The following is a 27,686-nucleotide window of genomic DNA, read 5'->3' as shown; positions in this document are numbered from 1 at the left end:
TGAGTTTTTTGGTATGCTTTACTTCTAAGATCATTGGTTCTGCTCTTCCAACCATCCAGAGGTCAAGACAGCAGTTGAATAACTGAGCAATGTCTGTTATTAGGAGCGATGAAGATAAGAGGATTTTCATGCTAAGTTTCTCAGATTAGGCTGGAGATACATTCTTTATTCTTTTAATGGAAAAACTTGAGTTACTTTTTTTTCTTTTAAAAAAACTAATAGATGCCTTCAGAAAAATGTCCATAAGAACAAGCTGGGATGCGCTAAAGGCTTCATTGACCACTCGGCTGAATACGCCAGCATCATGTCTCTGACTGGTTGGGTCATTTCATTTCATTGACTTCTATGGGGCTATCAGTTTATGGGCTTTTTTATTGTATACTCAAAGCTGACTTTTTTTTGTCTTCAATACTTGCTAATTTCTGTTCCATTATTTCCAAGCTTCATCCCTTTCTGTTTTACCTCAGTACAAATGAATTTCAAGGATACCTTCTTTTTGGACCATAGGACATAAACTCTCTTAGCTGAAAGGTCTCTTAGACTTCCCCAAGTACCATGTTCTCATTTTACAGATGAGAAAATGTAGGCACAGAGAAGGGAAGGGAATTGTCTTAGTTCCTAGGTCTTTGGAGTACTGATTCCATTACCTGCAAAAAAAGGCAGTACAATATGAAGTAGAGATTAGAAAAAAGGCACATGTCTGATCAGTTCATCCCACCACTGGATGAGCCTGTATTAGTTTTCTATGCTACATGACAAATCATCACAAACATAGCCTCTAAAAACAATGTATGTTTACTATCCCACAATGTCTGTGGGTCAGCAATCTGATCAAGGCTTAGGTGGAGTCTCTGAATTCAGGCTGCAATAATTAAAGTATCAGCCAGGCTGTGTTCTCATCTGAAGGCCTGACTGGAGAAGTTTACACTTCCAAGCTCCTTCAGGTTATGGCAGCATTTATATCCTGTGGCTATAAAACTGCAGGATCCAGCTTCCTTCTGGCTGCAGACTAGAGGCCATTTTCAGCTCCTAGACATCTTCCTCACTTCCTTGCTATCTGTACCTCCTAATGTTCCCACTTACTTCTTTAAAGCTACAAGGGAGAAAGTATCTAGCAAGATGGAGTCTTATAATGATGGTGGAATCACCTTATAAATCACCTTATAAAATGGTGAATCACCTTTGCCATATTTTATCAGTTAGAAGCAGCCCAAGTAGCACCCAAACTTGAGAAGAGATTATATGGGGGCATAAATACTAGAAGATGAGGATCTTAGGGTCTCTACACCATGATACCAAGCAAGTGATTTAAGTGATTTACGTGGGCTGACAGGTATAAATTTCAGGCAAACAGAATTTTCACTGTGAATTACTATTAATTTGCAAATAAGTTTTTAGTCATGTTTCTCTGGGCTCTATCCACTATGTCATTCATTAATAGTATCCATTTTATCAATGACTCCATGAAGATATAAAAGACACGTTTTTCAAATTTATGGATGAATCAGAATCTCAGCAAATAATTTGGATGACACAATTAGATTCCAATTTTATTTCCTTGCTAATGTAATGGGGATGCTATTTTTGATGTATATTAAAATGATCTTTGCATTTGAACTTACCTGTATGTAACCTTCTTCTTTTCAGCTAGAGTTATCCATTTGCTTTGGAGGAAACTGGAATTATTGCAGTAGAATGCCAAAAAAGGCAAAGCCTATATTTTAAATTTCAAAATGGAAGTTTTGAGCTCACAGACAGTATTCTGAAAGGCAGGCTATGGTGGGAAAGAATCGATTTTCTAAACTTTAGTTCTCAACAACATTTTTGATCACTGAGTTTCAGTTTAAGTAACAGGGAAGAGGGAATTTAGGCATGATGTCACAGAAGCCTCTGCTATTAAGGAATGAAGGTAAGTTTACCCCTTGGGATCCCAGTGGACTGTGGAAAGAAAAAAAATGAGATAGCGAGCGTATGGAGATCAGATGCTAGGGTCCTCAGAAACCTTATTTAAGATCAAAAGTCCAAGGGCTGTGGAAATATCCAGATGGGTACATGGAAATCCAGTCATACTGGGGCTGATTGGCCTTTGTTCTTAGGTGTTGCCTGAAGAAACCTGCAAACTTCTGGAACTGGCCTTGCAAGTGGCTGGGCAGCCATAGTTTCCAACATGTTGTATCAGACAGGTGGAGAGACAGAACTGAGGTACCACTCCCACCCTCCTATGATCTGTCTGTGTCATTCTTGGAATCCCACATGACCCAGGGAGGGTGTGAGGTACTGAGAGAGCTTGGAGTTAAAACAAAGGTTCATAGAGGCAATGTTGAAACTTACCTAAGCCCTGTGATCAATCGGAGGTTAAAAAAAAAACCCTCACACTCTGGTGTTCTGGCAAAGGGCTCACTGCCAAGAACCATCCTTCCCTTTAGGACACAGATAAGACTCACAGATACCCTCTACTTACCTGTGACAAGACCACCCACAGATCCTTCAAATTCCCATCCTTTGCATCATAAATAATTAGCCAAACTGCCTGTGTCTAACTGATAACTGGAACAAGAAACTTGTTCATTGCACTTTGGCTGGGATTCTCTCTGTTCCCCAGGCCTCTGAACTTTATCCCATGATCAGCTTGAAGCAGCATACAGCCCCTCCTAAGAGTAGGCTGCCCTGAGGTAAAATCTTATCTTCTGACCCATCACACCGCCCTTTCATCCCACTTGCCTTGTTCATTTGAGCCTTGTTTACTCCTCTGTGGAAAAGAAAACCTGCCTTTTACCTAACTCTTGAGAGGCTTGTAGAATGTGTAATCACTGTCCTCCCCCTATTACCACAGGATACCTTCCCTACTGCAACAGTGCCTTTACCCCTTTTGCAGTAATTATTTTGAATAAAGTCTCTTCTTACTAATCTCGATTTGCTTTTATTTGACAACAGCATGTGGTGAGTTTGTGACCAGAGGCAAATGGCCAGGACCACTGACTCCAACTGTGGATGCTAGGAGGATGCCCCAAGGCTCAGATGAGGCCCTCTGCACCTCAGGGACAAGATCAGATGAATTGCTCCATGGTATAGGCCAGTGAGGATCAGAGGATGTTGATTAGACTTGGAGCTCCTTTTCCATAGTCATGAGGTCTCATCATTCCCCCCTTCAACCAGTTGATGTTTTGGAGAACAGGGCTGCAGTGCTCCTGAGGACTGACAACTCAGAAGAAATAAATTGTTTCTTCTAGCTTAAAAGTCTGTTTGAATGTGATATTGTTACTGAAAAGTGTGTGTGTGTGTGTGTGTGTGTGTGTGTGTGTGTTACCAGCAAGGACTTATGAGTGTGACTAACTGTTAAAAAATTGACAAAAGCCACATTTTCTTAGTGCAGTTGACAGTAGTGTGTGCAAATTTGCCACCAGCTATACTAGAATTACGAATCAAAGAAAACAAAATAATATTCCACAGCAGTAAATGTAGGATCCTGACTTTGGGTTCAAAAACGTGTAAGTACAGGATGAGAATATTTGGTTTAGGAACGGCACAGCAGTACTTAGGAAGAAAAAATTAGGGGTTGTATTAGTCAGGAAGTGTTTGGTTGCAACTTACAGAAACCCAGCTGGGATTAGGCAAAAGGGCAAAAAGGGGATTTATTGGCTCTCAGAATCCAAGAACAACCAGACTAAGGGAAGGGCAGGGAAGGCTGCTGGGTTTCAGGGACAAATGGGCAAGGGACACAAAAGCCCCGGGCTCCCTCCACTTCTCATCTGGGCTGGCCTCTCTTTGGGTGGCATTCTCTCTTCTGTGTTTTATTCCTTCTAGCTACAGACCATCTTTCTGCATAGGGCAGGATTATGGCCCCTAAATACTTCTGAGTGTCATCTCTTCTAACTTTTGCTAGTGAACTTAGAAGAGGCTGGCTCTTTCAGATACAACCAGACAAGACCTGAGGAAGAATTCTGATAGGAAACCTGGTAAGGGCTCTCCTTGCAGCCAGGGAGATGGAATCATGTCAAAAAATGGTGGTTCTCAAGATAGCCATTTACGTGTGCTTACAGGGAGAGAGGAAAAGGAAGAGCTGTTTGAAATTTTCAAGAAGTAAGAGGAGTTTCTGGATAAATAACTCCATAAGGTGCAAGTATAAGTGGGTGGTCATGGTTAATATGAAGCCGGATACAGGGTGTGCTTTACAGAGACACTGGTACACTGGAGGGTGCGTCTGTGGACATAAAGATTAGGCTGCATCAGGTAGTGCACCTGGGGCTGGGCTTTTGTTTTGGGGGTCATGTTTAGAGGAGATGACGGAGGTTGTTGTGAGAAAAGCAATTGGACTGGTGGGATAATTCAAACTATTCCAAATTATTTGCTAATGCTTCCATCTTGAGGAAACCCTGAAAGAACCAGGAACGTTTAGACGGCAGAGGAGAAGGTCTGGGGACTGTCATCAGTGGCTTGCATTCTTTATGAACTAATATATAGAGGCTTCAGAGCCACAGACTTTCATGCCATATAAAGACATTCTCACCATCGAAATCATCCAGAGTGGATGGGCCTGTATAATGGAACAGTGAGAGAACAATATATGGCAGCACAGGATTCATTTATGCACTCCTTCATCCCTTCATTCATTCAGCAAATATTTATTCATTAACAAATAGACAACATTGGCAAACAGGCAAGTTCTACAAGAGCAGCTCATCACGGTACTCTCTACACCTAGCACAATGTCTAGTATAGACTAGCCCTGTATTGATATTTGCCATGTGAATTGAGAATATATGAATGAATGATGGGGTGTGGCCACTGTGCTGGGTACTGGAAATGACCACAGGACTCTCAAGGAACTGATAATCTAATACCATAGGCAGCTGATCAACCAATGATGATGCCTTGTATGCAGGGCTCTGAGGGACACGTGCACAGCTTGCTTTGAAAGGATGTATATTAGTCCATTTTCATGCTGCTGATAAAGACATGCTTGAGACTGGGTAATTTATAAAGAAAAGAAGGTACAATGGACTCACAGTTCCATGTGGCTGGGAGGTTCACAATCATGGTGCAGTGGCAAGAGAGAATGAGAGCCAAGCAAAAGGGGAAACCCTAATAAAACCATCAAATCTCATGAGACTTATTCACTACCATGAGAACAGTATGGGGGAAACCACCCCCATGATTCAATTATCTCCCACCGGGTTTCTCCCACAACAGGTGGGAATTATGGGAGCTACAATTCAAGATGAGATTTGGGTGGGGACACAGCCAAACTGTTTCAGGTTGGTGTTGGCTAGAATAGCTTTTGCCTTGTGGTGGGTTCTAAGAATATTTTTATTTTTTGTGTGTCCCATATCAGATGAGTGGAAGTCTCTCAGTTTTTCAAGTCTTTGCAGAAAGCAAAACAAAATGAAGTTATAACAATTGCTTCCTACTTACCTAAGAAAATGCTTTTTGCTTGTGATTTCCCCAGGACTATTCTAGGAAAGGAAGACTTGATCTGTGTTTCTAGAGTAGTTAATAATGCATATCTGACATTCACAAAAGCAAACGTGTACTTCCTACTGGAGTTTTCCATTTGCTGAAAACAGGAGAACCAACATGGCTTGCTTAAATTAAATACGGTCACTGTTTGAAGAATCAATCTTGAGGAAGAGAGACAAGAGCCACTAGTAGTATTGTAAAGCATAACCCTGTTCCCAAAGACACGCTAAACCTTTGAGACCAGGGCACATGATGAAGGAGCTGAAGAATGCTCAGAACTGTTCTCAATAATTATTCCATTTTGGGGCAAATGTACTTGAAAATGGTAGTACCAGAGAAACAGCTGTATGCCAGAAAAGCCCCAGCTCTGAAGAGAGGCACGCATAATTCGATTTCACTGAGTCAAGAGGATGACTGAAAATGCCAAGAGTGTAGGCTCAAGTGAAATAGATACCACTGGAAGTTCGGAAGGACGGACGTGAGAGTTTCTACCCTAGGGAAACCACCCAGAATTGTAAACTGGGTGTTTACATGATGAAATTGGCCTTGAGCCTGTGCCACCCAGATGCAAAAACAAAACAAAAGGAAACAAAAAGGCCCCAAAACTCAAAACAGTTCTTTGGCCAAATTGATAATGAGTAATGACTAACAAAATGTTCTTTTCCTTGGGGAGACGCCTGGAAGAAAGACTGTATTTCCTAGGTGGCTTAAAGAGGCCTGTGTGTTCTCATGTCCTAGGGAGGTGAAGGCAGAGCTAATACCTCTCCTACTGGTGAACTCCCTGGCTTAGGTAGTTGTTACGGGTCAGGCTGCCTCCTAATTACATTGTGATTATTTTAAAAGTGAAAAGAAAGCAGTGGCGCAGTGAGCAATTCCTCCCACGTCTCAGAGCCCTCAGACCCGTGCCAGTCGGTGGTGCTTTCATGATATAATATTCCCAGAGCTTCAGAACATATCACTGATGCTACCCCTGCCCCCCAAATTCCACATTACTTAGCCCCAACTAGAATACAACACACAGGAAGAAGCCACTTCTAAGCCTTATCCATTATCGAAATTTTAGTATGAAAGATTCTTACTTACGGAGGAGACAGTGGGGAAGGCTGGGAATACCAAATGTTATCAACATTTCTCTTGCCTTTGGCCCCAGGCAATTCAAGCTGACTTGTTCATGGTTTAATACACAAATAAGGCTCTATAAAGAAGCAGTGAAATTAAAAGTGGCAAGCAGGGTCCCAGTAGCTGCTATTTTAGGAAGATTCCAACCACGCTGATTATTGGGAGGAGGAAGGGTGACGCCGTTGGCCTTGACGACATTGATGGAGAAATGGCAAGCATAATCTTGTAAACAGAGACCTTTGCTTAGAAATGAATGGCCCGTCTCAGATTCTCACAGTTGCAGGAATTACACCAAATATGATCCAAGTTTCACTGGAAACAGTTTATGGATCAGAGAAGCATGTTTGGGGAGACAGTGGTAGAAAATTCAGTAAAAGGTATAAAATGTAAACGAAGCCTAAGAGGCTGGAGCTTTCCATGAATGCCTGCAAGGAGTCTTTCCCAACCAGAATTCTTTTGGAAAGGTGATTTTGGATTTCAGTGTCACCATTCGCAGCTGAGATGTGCGTCTCTCCTGTGTGGGTGCTGGGCGTGCATATCCGTAACATCTCTCAGTGTTCCGTGCTGCTTAGCAGAATGCATGAGTTTCTCAGATAAATGTCTGAAGGAAGAAAGGAAAATCTAAAGAGAAAGAAAAGGAAATGATTCAAGGGGGAAAATGGAAGAAAGTAAAAGAAAGAAAGAAAAAGATTTTAAAGAAGCAAAGGACTCAGAATTCATGCCTGAAGAAATGCAGGTTAGTTTAAACTATTTTAAGGAAATTCTTAAGGTGGCAAAGGATGTTTTGGTGGCATATACACCTTAATCTGTAGATGGGAGTGATTAGATGTTTAAAAGTTAAAATGTGACTGAAGAAGAAATTGAGTAGGGCAAGTTTTAAATGGAATTATTTTTCATCTTCAAACAGGCAGACCTGTTATCCTAAAAGCTGGGGATTTTAATGATCGTAACAAGCAAGCATGCAGTTCACTCCTTGAAAGGGTCTTGCCTCACCCAGGCTGGAGTGCAGTGGCCCTTTGAGGCTCACTACAGCCTCAAACTGCTAGGCTCAAGTGATCCTCAGCCTCACAGTGGACTTTATAGACAGCCTGATGGAGTCTCATGGCCCACAAGATTCAAAATGTCTCCAATTTTAATGAATTTCTGTAATCCAAAAAAACAAAGGAAAAAAAAAAAAGAAAAATAAACAATTCCAAAGAAATTGCCTAGAAAATAGAATGCAGGCAGAAATAGAGACAGGCTTCATTTATTCTGCTTCACAGCCTGGCTGCAGCCAGGACTCATGTCTACTTTCTTGTTCTGGAAGCAGGGGAGACTTTTTCTGTTTGGTCTCTGGGGTTATGACCAGTAGAGAGATTCTAGAATGAGCAGTGCACAGAGGAGACTGGCCAGGTGTAGCGGTCTTAGAGAGCTAAGAGAAGGAACAGATGAAGAGTGAAAGAGGGAGCCCAGAAGGCATTCTGTGGGAAAGAATCAGGTAAGTGAGTTTATTTCCTATACACACGTCATTGTGCTTTGCAGGTTGTGAGAACTAACAGTGGATATATGAGATTGGTCTTGGTCCAGAGTAGGCCCTCCATACACAATTCCTGGATGAGCTCTGATAATGGAGTCCAGCGGCGGCAGAGAAGTAGGCGCTAAAAGACTTAAGGGAATAAATGATTTTCAAGCATACGGGTTTCAAGTTGATTTGTCAATTACAAATCACTTTATTTGTTTGGTGAAGTGGATTCTGAAGGATCTTGTTTGCAACATGTTTTTTTTTTTTTTTGTTCTTCTGTGGTCACCGTGCAGACCACTTACTAATTCTAGACTCTTAAGTGTTTTCTTCTTGCGACTTAGAGGCCAAGCCAGAGGCATAGCTTCCTGCTGGCAACACCACTTCTGTAAGGGACCACCCTTTCCCCTCCTGTTTCTTCACTCCCCACTGCCACCACCCTTGTCACTCAGGAAGGACTGGGACTACCATGGAAAATGTGGATAACTGCTACTGCTTGCTTATGTTCACTGAAGACCTCGACTTCTGTTGCTGCCATCACCCAAAATGTGCTCCCAGAAGTTCCTTTCTGGAATCCCTATCTCACTGTCAGGAGGTCTGCTGACCACAGAAGGAACAGAAGGAAATGAAGGGGAGACCCAGCAACCACATCCTCTAGTTCTGAGTTGGAGCTTGGACTGTTTTTATTTTAAAAACACAGCTGCAATTGGTGATGAGAGTTCACGGTACTATTGGGTAGTACTCTACGTCAGGCACAAAATGAGTTAAGGAGGCATCTGGGGGTTGGTTTGGAATCTAACCACAATGTTTCTATGGCAAATTGGCTGCTAATTTGCCAATAATCAACTTAGAAAAGATGATTAGAGTCAAGACGTATTTACTTAGAACTAACGAAATTGATTACGGTCTAAAATTTCATATTTCAGATTCGGCAAAATCTCAGATGGCTCTAACTTGCCTGAATTAGGACCTGCAAATAAAGTCTATTGGATACATCCTATTCCAGCAGCCTTTCCCTCATCACAGGCAGCTTTGCCCATAGGGAAAGAGTCAATAAAGTTTAATATTCTGGTGGCACTAACACCTTCATGTTGTTTGTAGAAGCAGCAACCTTGCGCCAAGTGAACAAGAAAAGAGGAAGTTCTCGAACCACTTCCAAAGGGTTGAGGCTAAAGAATGGATGTCTACAGCCTGCCCAGAAGTCTGCCACATGGCCCAATAGTTCTACCGCTACCGAAACCCCAAGTCTACAACTCAGGGTGGTCTGGAAGTGAAGGATTGTTTTCTTGAGAGTGGTTTCAAGAATGTAGCTCCTCACCTAATAAAAGGAATGTGCAATGATTAACTGGCTCTACTATTAGTATCTGCAAACTAAAGAGCAATTGGGCCTGGTATGAAAGAGAACAAACCTTGCACGCACTCACTGCCAGGTAAAATCTGTTCTTTTTCAGTCATAAATCTTCCTTGGATGCCAGAGAAGAATTTTACTTCCGTCAGAAACACCAAGTCAGAAACATCAAGGAGAAAGAACACGTTGTTTTGGAGATGAAGGCATATTGAGTTGAGAGCTTTTGCTGTCTTTTCTGTTGGTTTTTCTGGCTTCTTTCGGATGGTGTCCTTGACTTGGTCATGGCTTACATTGTTTTGCACAAGATGGGGAGTACCGAGAAAAGGTTGGGATGGGCCATTTGCTTCAAGCTTTAGCTGTAGCCAGACAACTTTCGTCTGTTGTTGAATCTCACTGTTCTCCAGGGTGGACCATTGGTTAAACATCTTTGAACACCAAACTCTCGATAATTGTGAAGAATAATTAGATTTTAGGGGACAAAGAATAATAGATTTTAGGGCATTCCTAAACTCAAGAACACCACTAATCGAGATGCAGATGTTCAATAGATTAGTTCATCAGATAAGGCTACCACTCTTGCTGAACCAGAGTTTCAAATTAGTAGAAACCACTTTACTTATATAATCCAGTTTGTCTTCATGAAACCATTTGATATAGGGCAGTGGTTCTCAAATGTGGTCCTCACAACATTAGCATCACCTAAGACCTTACTAGAAATGTACGTTCTTGGGTCTTACCCTGACTTACTGGGCCAGCAATCTGTCTTTTATTAAGCCTTTGACATGATTCCAATGGTCACTAAAGTTTGGAAACCACAGGTGTAGGCAGTTACATATAATTACCATATAATTTATTATATGCCATCATGTCATGGATCTTTCAAGTCTGTTACAGCTAAAGCTTTCAATGTTATATTCCATATTTCTAAGGATCTTCAGTATCATGCATGCAGTAGGCAATCGGTAAATATTTCTTATAAATGCTGTCTCTCTGATGTAGTATACATCTCCTTCCCTCCCTCCTTCCCTCTGCCCTCCCTCCCTCCATTCCTCTATCCCTCTCTTCTTTTCTCCCTTCCTTCGCCTGACTTATGTCACTTTAGTGAATATCCTTTTCCCCTTTCCGTGTGTTTTAGATAGGGCTGACAATCAAGTGGATCTTATCTCACCTGCTACTTGGTAGCCACTTAATGCAGGCTGACTAATCAAATTATCCTACTCCCTCGACACAGTGATTGGTCCAAAAATTCTAGCAAGGCCACTGAAAATATTTGGGTGAGAAGAGTGAGATGAACTCTATGAAGGAGAGGCTCTCCCTATTCTCAGCTTTGTGAGCATCAGAAAACCAGGTGAACTTGGAGCTTCAGGAGGCACATTGACTTCCATGTGAAGGCAGTCTGCCTGGGAATGAAGCCAACACGGACAGGAGCAAAGTTAAGTATAAGTGAGACAGAGGGACAGGGAGCTAATGTCATCTTTTGAACTCATGGAGTCACCAGCCTTGAAGCCAGAGTCAGCTCTGTCCTTGGACTTCATATTCAATGCAACATTCCCTATGAATACCTTAACCTTGGATCCTTGGGGACATCCACATTAATTACTTTATTTTTCCTGACACAAAAGTAAGAAATACACATATAAATTTGAATTTAGTAGAATTACGTCATGTAGAAAATCAAAGTGTCTTGTGATCACTCTCACTTCCTTGAAAATGACTGCAAATACTTATATACATATTTCTTCAGTTTTTTCTACCAATACGCTAAGAAATGGGCTGTTAATTAAGATTTTTCTTGATGTCTCATGTTTTTCAGAGGCCCATAAAGCCAAGAACAAACTAAGAGACGCTAGTATCTGCTTTTTACAGTGAGGTTAACAGACCATTTATGCACGATTTGCGAAATTACTGATCTAGAACCCGGGTTGGCTTTAGTAGCTCATACAAGAGGTTCTATTAGAAAAGGCTATGAATTCACAGGAGGTTGACAAGGTCAGTAGGAGCACATCTCTGGAGAACATTTTCAGCATGGTGGGAATCATCCTCATCCTGGGGGTATGGGGACAGGGAGTACTTATTTCCTACCCTAAGCCAAGTAAGGGAGAAGGCTTCAAAAAATCACTGAGGACCTCATATGCATTTACTGGAATTTGGGAAGTGCAGTGCTTGGGACCTCATTAATTCCTAAAGTCGGCTGTTGTCACCGCAGAGAGATAAAACTGAACTCATAATTTCATTTGATTTGACATGATTTCCCTTTTGACTGTCTGCCAACTGTTTCCAATTTGGAACCATTGCAAACCATGAAATCATTTACCCAGAGCGCATCTATCTGGTTTGGTTGACACGTGGGAAACCTTCCTCTATCATACCCAATCATGCATTTCTCCTCTCAACCCATGTCCTTTCCCTTACACTGTCCCGAGTCATCTTTCCCATCCTGTGCTGCCTCCATACCACAAACTCAGGCACAGCACAGACGAGGATGTGATTATTGTGTGAAGTGATTCTGTAAGATGAGCCATGTGTGACAATGGAAGCAATTTCCCAGCAATTTCCAGGTCTGTGTTCCAGTTAACCTCAGAGCTTTCTAGAACTATAGCTCTTTTTCTAGATATTTTTTCCCATCCCCAGTTTCTTTTCTCTGCTCCCAAATGAACTCCACTATGTAAAATTTTTGAGTTCGGCCTATGACATCTTCCCACACAGAATCTCCTCTTTACTGAGCATTGATTCAGCTCCCAGGCTCTACTCTCTTACAAATATTGTAAGAACATTATTTATAACAACCATTTATTAACTTTAAGTGGGTGTATTTTTACCACATTATCTTATTTACTGCTCATGATATCCCTGTGAGATATTATTGTCTCTATTTTGAAGATGAGGAAATGGAGGCTCAGAGGAACCGAGTGATTTGCTCAGCAAGTTGGAAGTCGAGCCAGGATAAGAATGCAAATTTTCCTGATTTGCAAAGTCTACCTTGTTTTCCATACAACCTCGCCTCCTCAGCTACCTGCTCTCTGTAGCCACAGAATTACATTCAGTTCCATTAGCTTTAACCATTCCTCTGTTCTATACACTGTTTCTCTTTGGACTCCTTGGATTTTCTTCAAACTCTTTCAGAAGTTTCTAGCAGCAGAGTTATATTTCAAATATTTTGACACTCTGGCCCTGGTCAGACTGAGGGCTGCCACAATACAAAGAAATTTTGAAGAACAAATTTCTTTAGCCAATCAGTTCAACTTGAATATTTGAGACTTCAATTAACTTTTCCATAGAAGCGTTTTCTTTTTTTCTTTTTCTTTTTTTTTTTTTTTAGTAAAGAAAAAAGGTTTCCTCTCAACAGAAAAGAGTCTGAAATTCCCATTTGCAGGACTAGGGAGCTTTCTAAAAATGGCAAGGCTGTCTTTTTCCATAGCACTTGAGAAAATGCCAAGAAAATGTTGGTAAATTACTCTTAAAAATTGTTGTTTCACTATCACTTTGTATGTCTACGATCTATTTACTTTTTCTCTGCCCTATTATTCTTAGCTTACCTATTTTAATATTATATTTGCTCTATTTAATTATTTTGGTAGCTTTTCAGTTAAAAAAGGATGATCTTGAATGATATTACTTGATTTTGGTATATCCATCTCATTTTTTAAAAGTTGACATCACATAATAACAAAAATAAAGAGTAAATGTAACATGCATAAAGGGCTATTATTACTTGCATGTGATTATCAGAACAAATGCAACGTGATTTTTTACATCTGATTTCAAAATTTAAATTGTTCTTTAAAAAATACCCCTTCAAGTATATTAGTTTTTCATCTTAATCTGTTTAAATATTAGACTTCCTGATTTATATGTTCACTGAAAATGGCTTGGATTAACATTTATTCTTGGTTTTTGAAAAAAATGACAGTTTCTTAATTTTGTATGTCCAAAACCATGAGACAGAAAACAACATTTATAGTAAATGTTTACATACATAACCTTGCTTGACCTTCAACCCACTGAAATATTATCATTATTCACAGGGTGAGAAGCTGAAGGTCAGAAGGCTCTCATTCTGCAAATATTGATTAAGGTTTACAGGGCCTGCAGGAGGAGGTGTTCAATGGGACTGTTTGGTCCAACCTGCAGGCTTAAGAGGGATGTTCATTTTGGCTGCTTTTAAGTAGAGATTTTGTCCATGGTAACAGGGTCTGTCCTTGTTTCTGATGCCAGCTTCAACCTAGAATTACTCTTCTATCTTTCTCAAAAAGCCACATTGCTGTCATTTCAGAAACTATGACAGTCACTCGGAGTTACTGTGAGATGGCAAGCTGCAAGGGTTGCCAGACAAAATAGAGGACACACAGTTAAACTTGAAACAATGAATCATTTTAATACAAGTATGTTCCATTCGATATTGGGACACATATTTTAAAATATTACTTGTTGTTTATCTGAAATTCAATTTTAACCAGGTATCCTGTATTTTTATTTGCTAAATCTGGCAACCCTACAAGTCGGCTTCCCAGGCAAGAAGCAGTTGGTGGCCTGGCCCAAGCTTTAAGGATAGTGAATCCACTAATAACACCGTGGGAGGCAGAAAACTGGAGAGGCTAAAGCTGGACTCGATTGCTTGGAGTTTATATCCTGGTTCCGCTGCTCACTAGATTCCTGCATCTTCTGGAGTTCAGCTCCCTCCTCTGTAAAATGGTGGATCACAGCAGCCCCTGCTTTCTTAGGATGTTGTGAGAATTAATACAAATATCCAGAATGCCTATCACATTTTTTTTTTTTTTTGAGATGGAGGCACCCAGGCTGGAGTGCAGTGGCGTGATGTTGGCTCACTACAACCTCCGCCTCCTGGGTTCAAGTGATTTTCCTGCCTCAGCCTCCTGAGTAGCTGGGATTATAGGTGTGCCCCACCTGTAATGTATTGTACACTTTTAATATGTGCATTTGCTGAGTTAGAAACTATTGTTCCATGACACCCCAAATTTCCAGGATTTTAGTGTTAATTAAGAAATAAGCAAAAATGCAACTATTGTATAACTCTGAATAGTGAAAATATTGCAGTTTTAGGGATATCATTATCTATCATCTGTGTTTATACTTACATCTATATAACATAAACTCTTCTGGATTCATTTCTTTATCTTTTGACCCAAGGTATATAACTCTACTTGAAACTCATCAATCTAGTAATAGTTACAGATGAGGGTGAAAGAATAGAAAAAGGGACCTCAGCATGTATGAGATGTTTGAATTTTCCTGATGCTTTCAGAAGTCTGGTGATGACTACGTTCCTAATATTGTTTTAGGCCTTGTGGGAACATGAAAAGCTGAATAAGACCTAGGAGGTTTACGATTTATTTCAGGGTGGAAGGATGGGGAATAAAACATGCATATAAGTAACTGTGGTACAAAGCAGCACATGATAAAGGCCTTCCAATGAACACTGATAACATATGCCATAGGACTAGGTGTGTTTGTCCAGTTACAATGACAAGTTCCACAATGACAACTGCCACATTGAGCAATGATAACTTTAAGGTAAGGTACTTCCCTACTGAAGTTTAATTTTTCATTTCCTTTTTTTTTTCTCTTTCCTCTCCTTCCCTCTTCTCACCTTTTCTGATAAATACAGATAGTTACCTTAAGATCAACACAAAAGGTGCCATTTTGAAATAGTGTCACATAATATCACTAAAAAGCACACTTTAATGTTTTAAAAACTTGATGGTTTTTAAAACTGCAGAATAGCTGGGCATGGTAGCATGCCCCTGTAGTCCCAGCTACTTGGAAGGCTGAGGTTAGAGGATGGCTTGAGGCCAGGAGTTTGAGACAAGCCTCTGCAACATAGTGAGACACTTCCTCTTTAAAAAATTGCAAAATAGGCCAAATGTGGTGACTCACACCTGTAATCCCAGCACTCTGGGAGGCTGAGGTGGGTGGATCACCTGAGGTCAGGAGTTTGAGACCAGGCTGATCAACATGGTGAAACCCTGTTTCTATTAAAAATAGAAAAAATTAGCCAGGTGTGGTGGTGGGCACCTCCCATTCGGGAGGCAGAGGCAGAAGAATCACTTGAACCTGGGATGTGGAGGTTGCAGTGAGCTGAGACTAAGCCATTGCACTGAAGCCTGGGTGACAAGAGGAAGACTCCGTCTCAAAAAAAAATTGCAAAATATTTCAGACATACAAAAAGTGTATGAAATAGTATTTTAAACCAAATTAAAATGAAATTTTTTCATGTTAACTTTTTTCCCCATATTAAGTGAACACAACTATTTATCAGCACACAGTACTATCCAGTGCCTAAGCAGATGCAGTAAACCTGTCCTGTTGGGATTTGTTGGTGGCACTGAAAGTCACCACACCTGTTAACAAAGTAATCTGTCGGCCCTAACGATGTTTGTGTCTTTGTTTCAATAATCTTACATCCAAGCAACTAGTCTAACAATAAGGGAAGAGCCAGTTACACACACATGTAAATGCACGTGTGCACTTGTCCACCTGTTAATCTGCATCTACATGTTTGGTGGGGAAACTTGTAGTTTTTATGCTCACACAGTGTTTCCTGTATTAGAAGAGAGCAGAGCTGGCTTTTTGGGTGGGCCACCAGTGTGGCTGCATAGCATGCCACACTCAGAAAACAGTTCCCTACTTGGGGTTTAATGCTCTGTGATCTTGAAATTCTTTGTAGTTTTCTGTTCGGATTTTCACTTTGTAAGTGAAGTCTGATGGGACAATGGAGCATGCACAAGGCATTTGGAACCTTGATTCACTTGTGTCTGTCTCTTACTACCACCGTTGGATGGCTTCTCTGCTTCTCTCCCATGAGAGTGCCCAGTTGTTACTGCTGTCTTCTGCCTGCAGTGAGGCCACAGACCTAGGTGGAGGGAGGCTTGAGGTCAAGTGCATATGCCCCCATATTGCAGTGTCAGGCCCTGGACACCTGTGAGGGTCTCCATTTGCTCTAATGTTCTCTGTTGCACCGAAGGTAAGGCAACATTAAATGGCAAATTAAGAAAATAATGGGGCTGAGTGTGGTGGCTTATGCCTATAATCCTAGCATTTTGGGAGGCCAAGGCAGGAGGATCCTTTGAGCTCAGGAGTTCAAGATCAGCCTGGGTAGCTTAGCAAGTCTCTGTCTCTACAAAAATACAAAAATTAGCTGGTTGTGGTGGCTTGTACAGTGATACCAGCTACTCGGTAGGCTGAGGTGGGAGGATAGCTTGCGCCTAGGAGGCGAGGTTGCAGTGAGAAGAGATTGCACCACTGCACTGCAGCCTGGGTGACAGAGGGAGAGCCTGTCTTGAAAAAAAAAAAAAAAAAAAAAAAAACACTTTGTCAGGCCAAAAAGGAAACCGTAGAAGAAAAGAAGAAGAAGAAGAAAACTATTTTCCTCCTGCTGTTCTGAATAGGGGCCCAGATTTTTATTTCATACTGAGCTCTCCATAAATTGTGTAGTTTTCTCTGGGAGAAAAATGCTAGTAGGTAAAATTAGAGGCCTTGGGGTTCTAATACAGCTTTACTGAGAAGGTATTCTGGATAAAATGGCACAAAGGTAAATGCATCCCCTAAGCTGCAGGAATCCAGCCAGGAAGAGGGAGAATGCACTCTAAGCCCACGCAGTTCCCTCAGGCAGAGCTTATGGCTTTTCCCACACTAGGAAGACAGTGTCTTCAACTCTCGGCCTCAAGAATTATTGCCCTTCTGGGGTGTGTGTGTGTGTGTTGGGGGACAGGGTGGATGTGGGTGTGGGTGTAGAAGGGAGATGTGGAAGTCAGTGCTTCCTGAGTCACTTTCTGCGAAATTCCTTGTGGCATTCCTCTTTGTTTCCTTTTAAACTCTGTTTAAAGAAATCCTCCTATTATTTGTACTAGAGTTTCTGTGTGTGAAGGTTAGTTTTTTCAAAAAAAAATGAAGGTATGTTCAGCACGCCAAGCAGACCCATCAATCTCGTCTGTAATTGGGTCTGCCATTGGTGAGTAGCCACTTGGGAGGAAACTGCTCACCCATGTGGAGTGAATGAACTCTTTCAGGGCGCTGGGCCTCCACAGAGGGCTGCAGGGTGGCCTCCTGCCAGACAGTATCCTCATGGTGCCTGGCTCAGCTGCAGGCTCAGGTTCAGACCAGAGAGCAGTTTGTTCCTCTGGTCATGCAGATAAGCATCTGTTTGCTCTCCCTCTTCCTGGTTCAGCAGGGCTGGGGTCCCTTTAGAGAGGCATTGCCATTGAAATACATGAAGACTTTTGGTGACAGGAATAGGGAAACTGACTCATCAAGGGCTTTGAGTGCCTTTGTTTGGTGGAGGGAAGAGCAAGCAATAGTAGTTTCTTATGTCAAGGTGAAAGCTGATGAGGCCATTCCTCCTTCAGTCAATTAATCTCTGGACCATTTGAAGCCAACTGTTTATAAAGAAATGCCAGCTCCATTGGCAGGTTCTCCGTAATTGTTCTAAAGAACTGGCATTTCTTTTCTTTCCTCTAACATAGTCCAAATAATGCTTTGCTACCCACCCAGATCAACAATGTGAGATGGTCTCTTTCATTCATCAGAGACATTGGAGATAAATAAACTGATAAGGAAATGGAATTCCTGTGTTTATGGTGTTAGACAATTTAACTGAAAGAACATTAAGCTGCCACTTCTTCCTGTTTTTCAAGAACCTTCTGTTTAAGAGACCAACGACTGAGTTCACATCTTCCATATTCTGCATACAATTCTTCAGGAGGAAGCCATCTTCCTCTTGAATGAATCTCATGGCACAAAAGCCCATGTAGCTCTTAGCTACTATTTGGATGGAGTGACTTTGAATTTTGGATAAATTTCCTGATGATCTTTATGATATGGGAACTATAATATGGCTATAATAGAATCAATAATTGATAGCATTATGTAAAACATACTTAGACTTTCTAGGCCGATCCATTAGAAAGAATAGAGAATAATGCTTTCTTCGGGAAAGAACTAAGCTAAAGGAGAGATATTTCTATTTAAGCCTAGTAAAGAGTCTAAGAAGGCAAACTCACTGCGATGAAGCCATAATTTAGTTGAGGACAAGTTTGTTGAAAGTGTTTTAAAAGGATTTTGTTCCAAATCTCTTAGCAATAATCATCTTGGATTATGGTTTTGTGTTGACTTGTTGATCTGTCTCATTTGCTTAAGGCCTCTGAGCTTAATATCTGGAACAGATATAATCCTTTAAGGCTTAGTAAATGAAAGAATGACTGAAAGGGCTCATTTCCATATGTTGTGAGGTATAGAATGAGGAGGGGCGGTCAGGGTGTGGTGATACCCGGAGCAAAGCCCTTGATGTGTTCTTAAGCCTCTGCCTCAAACAAGCCAAGATGAAAACAGTACAGGGGAAAAATGTTCCCTGAAGGGAAGGCTGTATTGGCAACACCCAAAATGTCTTAAGCAACATTAAACAACTTACAGCTCTTGACAGATGAACTAGGAATTTGGAGCATATATTCCCTTGGGAAATCAGCCAAAAACATTGCATAGATATACAGATTTTAAATCTATAGCAACAGCTCAGACAAATTGAGATTTTTCTCCACTCTGACCTTCACAGAACTCCTCCCTGGCCAAAGCTGCTTTTCTCCCTTGGTGTTCTTATTTTGCTCTCTGGAAAAGAGCAAAATGTTCTGCATGGAATTTTATCTTCAACTTTCTGTGTCCAATGAAGAGAGCCCAAAGGTCCCTGTTCAGGAAAATGGAAGGATCCAGGTGTGAAGCCTCTTCTTTTTCACAGTGTCGTGTATTTCATACTTCAATCATCTAAGTTGAGCAAACCGAACTTGAAGCTTTTGTCTCACTTGGGAAAAACCATGTTTTTTAAAAAAATTCTATGTGGTTCAACTACAATTAAGCCTGTACCAGAATGAAAAGTCACAGTCAAATGTCCTAAATATTTCTGAACGCCTGTCTAAATAGATTCATGAGAAGACATGGTTGTCTGGAGTGATACTTGTCCCCAGGCCAACCTGAGCGAAGTTCCTGACAGGACAGGAACATTTATTAAAGAACAAGCTTCATGTCAGGTGTGAACATGTTCAGCTGTCACCTTCAACACTGTGATTAATTTTGTCATAACACAGGACTGTGCTTTGACACCTGGTTTACTCAGTTTGACAGTTGCTACTGAAGGATTGTAACAGCCTTCTGATTCCTTCTGTCTTACTCCAGTTCACGCATTACATAGAGAAGAGTATCACTTCTTGGGCTTGACTAATGTAGTGGGGGAACAAAAAGCATGAGAATTGGGAGTCCTTTCCTTCTGAGCATCTCAGGCAGGGCTGATTTATATTCATGAAATTGAGCAGAATGAAATTATGCCTTCTCCAAAATGGCAATTCCTCCGAGCTTCTGCTAGTCTGTATGTGGCCTCAACCCACATCTATTCCTCTAGGGCTGAAATGAGATGTATCTCTGGAGGTGGGACAGTTAGTGAACAGATACCTTCTCAATGGATAGCCTTCAAAGTAGAGAAGACAGAGCTAAGAAAAAGGCAGAAAGCTGCATGTGCTCACAGTGTGACTACGATCCAGAGGGTGAGAACTTGAAGGCCCCTCCCATAATCAGGGCATTCTCTGTCACGGCAAACCCTCTGAAGGCAGGCTGTGTCCTAGAGGAGGGCTTTCTCTCCTTTCCCAGTAGCTTCCCTTTGCCTAAAGTCTAAAGTCCCAGTTCTTTGACACAGCATTCAGTCTCCTTGCAATAATCTTGCTTACTTTTCCAGCTTAATTTCTTGTCTTTCAGTCTCAAGCTTTATGCACCAGCAATCCTTCTTCTTTGAGATGTACCATGACACGGTCGGTCTCAGCCTTTGTTCCTCACGTCCATAACGCTTTTGCATGCCATACCTCCTTTGTCTGGCTAATGTCTTCTTGAGCCTTTAAGATTCAAGTCAAGCATCGCCTTGTTCAGGAAGTTTCTTCAAGATTTCTAGGACTGGATTAGGTCATCTTTCTGGGCAGCCATAATACATTGTGTTCATCCCCATGTAATGGGGGGGAACTACAATGAGGGATACTGATTCCCCTAAGAGATGAAGAACACATTTCCTCAGATGCTGGAAGTACCACTAGACACAGCTGTCAGCGGTCAGCCCCTTCAAGGGATTGCCTTTGTTGGAAAGAGCCATGTGAGCCAAGTCACATCCCTTTTCTAGGGTGGTCAGAATCCAATGATTCATCAGCACAGAGGTGGAAAATTTTAGCTCTTTAACCCAGGTAAGTTCAGGCCTGAAACCTCATCTAAGCCTCAGAATGCTTAGCAGTGTTGGCAGAAGCATCCATTTGGATTGCATCACATCTCAGCTTCTCCCTGTGGCCAGTCCTATTTCCTTTCTGCCATTCCATGGGTGTGGATTCCAAGAGCTCCCTAAGAAAACTCCTGAATACTAATGTTCATCTCAAAATCAGCCTCCCAGTTTCCGGATATGGGTCACCCACCTTTGTCTAATCTGAGCAACTTGATGATGGAGTCTGTGCCCATTCATCTTTGTATTTTCAGCACCCAGTAGAGTGCCTAGCACAGAGCATGTTCTCAATAAATTTTGGTGGTCAGGTTGAATAAATGATAGAGTAAGAGACGTGTTTGGTATTGTTAAAAAAATGAGGGGGGCAGTCAGGCTTCCTCTAGAAGATGTATAGCTTTATTCATCTGATAGCCTCAGCTATTAAACAGGGGAAGAGGCCTGGACAGGTGTGGTTTGAACCCTGCTCCTCCCTCACTTATTAAGTGTGTGTATTGCTGGATCCTAGCAGGAAATAGATGGTACACTCAAACCAGGTGATTTGAAGAGAGTTTAGCAAAGGGGCTATTTACAAAGTGAAGGCTGGGTCCAGGGAAACTAAGAAGTCATAGTGCAATATTTGGGGCTATTGTTGATATTTCTCCTCTCTTTCTTTCACACTTTGGTTCTCATCTCCAGGCCTGAAGGGGCAAAGGGAAAGAGGCCATGTCTGGGACCCCGAGGGTCTGCCAGAGAGGAACTGTGGTGTGCCCAGCGGCCTTAAGATCTGGTAGGAAATGAGGAAGAGAAAAAACACCCAGGGCTGACTCTCCACTGTCCTCTTTCACTGATAGCCTACTGAGAAGCCAGAAGCCTGGGGAAACCTTGCTGCAATGGGGCCAACTTTCTAGGCACAGAGGATCACAGAAAACAGGGAGAGGGAGAAGGGATGAGAATGGAGCGAGCTTGGGTGGCAAATGGAAGATACCCAGCTCAGGGACCATGAAAACTTGAGTTTAACTGATTTGCCTCCTATCTGGGAAAGGGAGTTCCACCTTGCCTACTGGTTATGCTAAATATGTGAAACATGTTGTAAATGGCAAACTGAAATATATACATCGCATATGGTTTCACGGAAATATTGACTTCTTATTTCTGAGAATGGGTTTTCATACAATTCAACCCCTTTCCAAATCTGGGAAGAGTTGCAGTGAACAATGTTACTGAGTTAGGAGCAGGACATCACCTCCCTGCCTGCCAGCCACATTGTATTTGGATTCACAGAGACCAGGGGTGAAAACGCCAGCTTTCCCGATCCTGAACTCGTGCTCTCAAATTTCAGTTTTTCGGTTCATACATAAGCCACTGATGCATTTTCTTCCCTGAGGGGTTTCAGAATTATGGGACACTAAATGCTCCTGATACAAACAGTTCAGCATTACTTGAAAGAATGGAGTCACTAACTTAATTGCTCAATACCCATTTAAAATACAGCCTACTCATAGCTTCTTTAACTCCCACCTTAGCTTCTTACGCATCCAGGGAACACTGGGAGGATTTCAAATATTCTGGAATAAAGAAAACGTGCCCAGATTCAATATCATTTGGGGAAAATGAATATATAAAAGTCAAATGTATGGTTTTCTAAACCATTTTTTCATTGAATTAATTTCATTACTTTTAATTTTTGTTCTATTATTGTGTGTTCTATGTTTGTGTGTAGATACATGAGACAAAGAACCTGGAGAGTTATTTCCTGTCTTTCTTTTTCTCTCTCACTTTGTCTTTCCTGACTCACTCATTCCCTTCCTTCCTTCCTTCCCCTCTTCCTTTCACACCTTGGTGCATGCTTTCCATTAATACTTATTTACTGAACACTTTCTACACAACAGACGTTCTTCTAGGCAGTAGATATACTGTAGTCAACAAACTGAGAAAAATTGCTCTTATATTCTCATGGGAAGAAATAGAAGATAAACAAGATACGTGAGTAAAATATATATTATGTTAGATATTGGCAGTTCCTAGGGAGCAAACTAAAGTAAGAAAGAGAAACAGGGAGAATAGTATGGCGGTTTTTCAAAGGGCGGTCAAGGAATGCTCACATTTAACAATATAGATCTCAACTAATGTAAAATGAAGTTATGCTGAGTATTACAAACAAGAACAATTTGGAGTTTGAATCCCTTAACTGCACAGACACTTTGGGTCATACAGCGAGGTTCTCTGTGCCCTGCATTTCTCATCCCTAAAGTAAGAGCAGTGAGGCTGGAGCGGAGGAGGTACAGTTCTCAGCTAGTGAAATGACCTGGCGTAACAAGTAAACACAATACTCGAGATCATTCTTGCGTCCTCCTGTTCTTTCCCAGCCTGTCAGCAAATTCTCTTGGCTCTACCATCAACACACTCAGAGTCAGATCCCTGCTCCTGCCTCCCCTGTCACTACTTTGGTCTGAGCCATCATGATGTCTCCTCTAGATCATTGCAATAAACACTGACCTCTCAGCTCCTTGCCCTACACACATCAGCTAGAGCCAGACTTCAGGAAGTCAGACCGTGTCACGCCTTTGTTCAAACCCTGCAATGATTCCCATTGATGTAGGGGACCCACCAAGTCCTTCTTGAAGTGGCTTTGGAGGTCACTCTGACTTTGTCTACAGCTCCTGCTCTTCCTCCCTCCTCTCCCACCTCTTCATTCTTTCCTAAGTGTCATTGTGTTGTCCTGCCTCTCACGCCTTTGTTTTATCTTCCCTCTGCCTGCTGTGCTTTCACTGGCTTATCCCCCTCACTACCTCCCTCAAGCCTTGGCTCAGTTCTCTCCTTCACATGAGGCCCATGTGGATTACCCTAACTGAGCTTCTCAGCCTCCTCCCTGCACCATCCCTACCCCTGGCCTCCACAGCCTGTTCTACTTCCTTCTTATTTCCATAGTGCTTATCCCTTGTACACATCTGATAAAATTTACTCACTCTGTTCATGTTTGTCTCTGCCTGCTGGAAGGTGAACTTCATGAGGGTAGGAGCCTTGTCTTTTTTGTTCACTGATATACCCATGTGCCTGGAATAGTGCCTGGCCCACAGTGGGTACTAAATTAATATATGTTCAGAAATAATGTCCTCTTTCAGGAGAATTGCTTGAAGCTGGGAGGCGGAGGTTGCGGTGAGCCGAGATCACACCACGGCACTCCAGCCTGGTGCCTAGTGACAGAGTGAGACTCTGTCTCAAAAAAAAAAAAAAAAAGAAAAGAAGAAAAAGAAATAATGTCCTTTCATGTACTACATGTGCACACTCTACACACACACACACACACACACACACAAACACACACACATACACACGTACACATACACCTACCTATACATATACAATTTTCTTACCTCCTTATTTTCTCTCATGCTGCTTAGGTCTGCAGTGCTTTCCATCACACTCTTTAGACATATCCCCTTGTTAGGGGCTGAATGTTTGTGTCTCCACAAATACATACATTGAAGACTTAAGCCCCTGTGTGGCTGTATTTGAATTTGAGGCTTCCAAGGAAGTAATCAAGTTTAAATGTGGTCATAAGGGTGGGGCCCGGATCTGATAAGATTAGTGTCCTTGTAAGAAGAGACACCAGAGAGCTTGCTCTGTCTTTCTGTGTGCAGGCACCAGGGAAAAGCCAAGAGAACACAGAGCAAGAAGGTAGCCTTCTGTGAGCCAGAAGAGAGCTCTCACCAGGAACCAAATTGACCAGCACCTTGATCTGGGACTTCCAGCTTCCCAAACTGTGAGAAGTTAAATTCCTGTTGTTTAAGCCACATAGTCTGTGGGGTTTGTTACAGCAGCCTGAGCTAAGACATGAACCCATGCTCTTAGACTTACCTTGAATCTCTCTATTCCTCTATTAGGTCATTGCCAACTATGCTAGTCCAAAGGGGGTTGCAGTCACCCATTATCTGACTTTCTACCAAATTTTTAGATTCCCCACAATTCTTAGAAGCACTGATTTGTCCTCTATGTTGTGTGCGTGTACCTAGTCACCCAAATAAAATATAACCTGCTGTATGGGGATGGAGGCCGAGACAAATGCAAGTCGATGGTGCTAGGTTCCCCTTGGAGAAAGCAACTGCATCTTCTTCACAGGGTGTTATAGAATTATTTTGTTGCCCAAGATCATGTTAATGGTGTTGAAACAGAATTGGAGTTGATTCTCATAAATCCTAGTCCAGGAGAATACATAGCAAAAAGGAGAAGAGGAAAATTTGTTGGGTATCAGAAAGAGGAAGCCAAAAAATTTAGAGGAAGAGTGACTTTATGTTAAAAAGAGAGGGTGCTTGATGGGGAACTAGAGAAGCATGAAAAAGGAAAGATTGGGTGTGTGGATTGTTCAGTGAAAACGGATCGGATGGTTTTTGTTTGTTTGTTTTGCCTATTTTAAGGTATTTATCGCCATACTTCAGTCTGCTTTATCTGATTTGTACAAATATCTGGGGTACATGTGCAATTTCTTTTACATGCATAGATTGCATAATGGTCAAGTCAGGGATTTTAGGTATTTGTCAGGAGGTTTTGATCTTTTGAAGTCCAGCTAAATCTGGGTTTACATATGGGTCTGGAAGCTTGAAAAAATTTACTCCTTTACCTTCTGTCTTAATTTCCTCATCTATAAAATAAGAACATCCTTTGCTGGGATTTTAGATAATCATCAGGATGTTTTGAAGTCCAGCTCAATCTGGGTTTGCATATGGCTCTGGAAGCTTGAAAAAGTTACTCCTTTACCTTCTGTCTTAATTTCCTCATCTGTAAAATAAGAACAGCCTTTGCCTCATTAGATGGGCATGCAGATTCCATGAGAGAGTGTAACTGAGGCTGAGAGTAGGGGAATGCATAAATAAGAGCCCAGGCTGCTGCTTGCTGTGGGCCAGTGGGGCAGGAGGGTGAGGGTGAGGCTGCAGGAGCAGAGACTGGGATTGGCAGGTTGCTGACTGGAATGCACTGAAGCAGGAAGGTGACATGAGAGAGGGCTTGGAGAAAAACTTTCCTAATGGGGGAGGAGAGCAAGGGCATGGATGGGCTATTCCTGGATTAAATTCCTGCAGCGGAGGAAATAAAAGCATAATGGAAAGTATTATACTGTGCTCTGTTCTGCAGTAGAATTTAGCAGAGCCTCAGTTCTTTTTTTTTTTTTTAATTGATAAAGTACCATTGTATCTCTGGGGTCTTTATCTGTAAGCACTATTGAGTTGTGAATGTTAAAAAGAAATTAGGGTTCTAGCCCCAGGGCACCATCTCTGAAGACCCTTGTGCCCTCAAGGAACAATGGGAGCATTGCTCTGTAAAGCTCTGTATCTATTTATCATCTCCCCAGGGGCTGTTGTAGCCAAGTCACAGTGAAGACCTTTTCACATCTTCCCTAAAAGCTTTGTACCCAGTTTGACTAATTCACAGCCCAGCTCTTCCAGCCTAGCTTTTTCATCTCTCTTGGCTTTTATTTACAGAAGTTCTCAATTAGGCTTTTGGGAAAGGCCATCAGGAATAGCAGAGATTTTTCAAAATACACGTGCCAGTAGCCTGTCTGGACAGGCTTCGGTCATGGGGCCCTCACTGAGACAAACTGTTGATCACATGCAGGCCTAAACTTTCCTTTCACAACTTGCAGTCACATCTCTGCATCGGGCACCACTTATTTTAACCTGAACTTGGGGACACCTTCTCTTTGAGTCCTCATCACCAGATCATCTCTCATCAGTCCTTAATCTAAATTCCCCAATAATCTCAGGGATTCAGCTGCATTCCATGAAGAATGGGCTTATAGCTTGGCTCCTCATATTTTCAAGAGGTAATTGTAAGTAACTTTGCAGCTATTTTAAAACTTCATTAAAAAAGAACTGCAGATTCACCAGATGACAGGATTCAATCTCCCAACTTTTTGCAGAGACTAAAATTTATGAAAAAGAACAGGGAATTCGCTTGTGAACTAGTAGTGTGACCAGTACTACTCCCTGGGAAGGGAAGAAGAAATCAATGGACAAGGGACCTGAAGGGAGTGGTCAGACCCCAGGACACTCTACCTAGGGGGCCAGAGTCATGACTATTTTCCCATTCACTTGTAGGCAGGTCCCACAGTCCAAGGCATGGCCTAGATATATTGTTTCCAAGGCAAGAAGAACACTCTGGGGGTATTGAACAGAATATTCTAAGAATCTTTTAAATCAACAGCTCTGCCTTTTGAGCATGAAGAATGTGCCCTCCCCAGGGATGCCTGGAGAAGACGGAATGTGCACCCGCAGCGGAGCCTTACCTCATCCTCCTCCCGTCTCCGTTGGCCTCTGCTCTGCAACGTGATAGCAGGACCTTTGTGCTCCCTGTGTCTGCTTTCCTCCGGGAGAAACTGTGAGCTGGACTAAACTTGCCATTCATTTTATCCATTTCCACCTCCAGGGACACTCCATACCCTTATGCTGCCCCCTAGTTGCTCGAAGCATATTTTGGGGGAAGGCAGTATATCAAAATTTGCAAACTGATAGACCACTTACAGAGGCTTCATCTCAAGTCTTTTTTATTATTAATTAGAGGTAATTACCAACATTTGAAATCCAGGAGATAAAATTCCACATTCCCAGGTTCTCTTGAAAACAGCTTCAATTTCTAGCCTCAATAGACCACATTTTCTCAGGTCACAAAGCTATCCCTTTTGGTTGGGTCTGGACTCTTGAGTTCGCCTTTGCTACAATCCTTACTCCTCCCTCTTAATTTAAATGGATCTGCTTTACCAGATTATGATGATTATTTTTACAATAGATCATTTTCTACCTCCAGTGTACAGATATGATTAAGCACACAGACATTCATCAGATTTGAACCTCAGCCTTAGTGATGGAGGGAGTGTTACTTAACACCAGACATCTTGTTTTTCTCATCTGTGAAATGGGGATAACACCTACCTCATAAGTTGTTATGGGAATTAGATGATTTCTGCATAGCACCTAAAAATGGTGACCGGCTCATAGAAGACTTCCCATTAAGGACAGCTCTTTCTAACACACCTAGCAGGG

The 27,686-nt window shown here is 41.8% G+C and overlaps 1 long non-coding RNA gene across 1 annotated transcript; it reads right to left on the bottom strand.

The window, feature by feature from the left end:
- Positions 1-27,686, bottom strand: LOC116552302. Its single transcript, XR_004269316.1, has 2 exons — positions 26,933-27,686; positions 1-647 (listed from the first exon to the last, which is right to left on the bottom strand). It is a non-coding gene; the product is annotated as an uncharacterized LOC116552302 (long non-coding RNA).

Source organism: Sapajus apella, unplaced genomic scaffold (genome assembly GCF_009761245.1).
Source record: "Sapajus apella isolate SASKATOON/1434 unplaced genomic scaffold, GSC_monkey_1.0 scaffold11, whole genome shotgun sequence".
In the NCBI taxonomy this organism is placed as follows: domain Eukaryota; kingdom Metazoa; phylum Chordata; class Mammalia; order Primates; family Cebidae; genus Sapajus; species Sapajus apella.
This window is presented reverse-complemented; position numbering and strand designations above follow the sequence as displayed.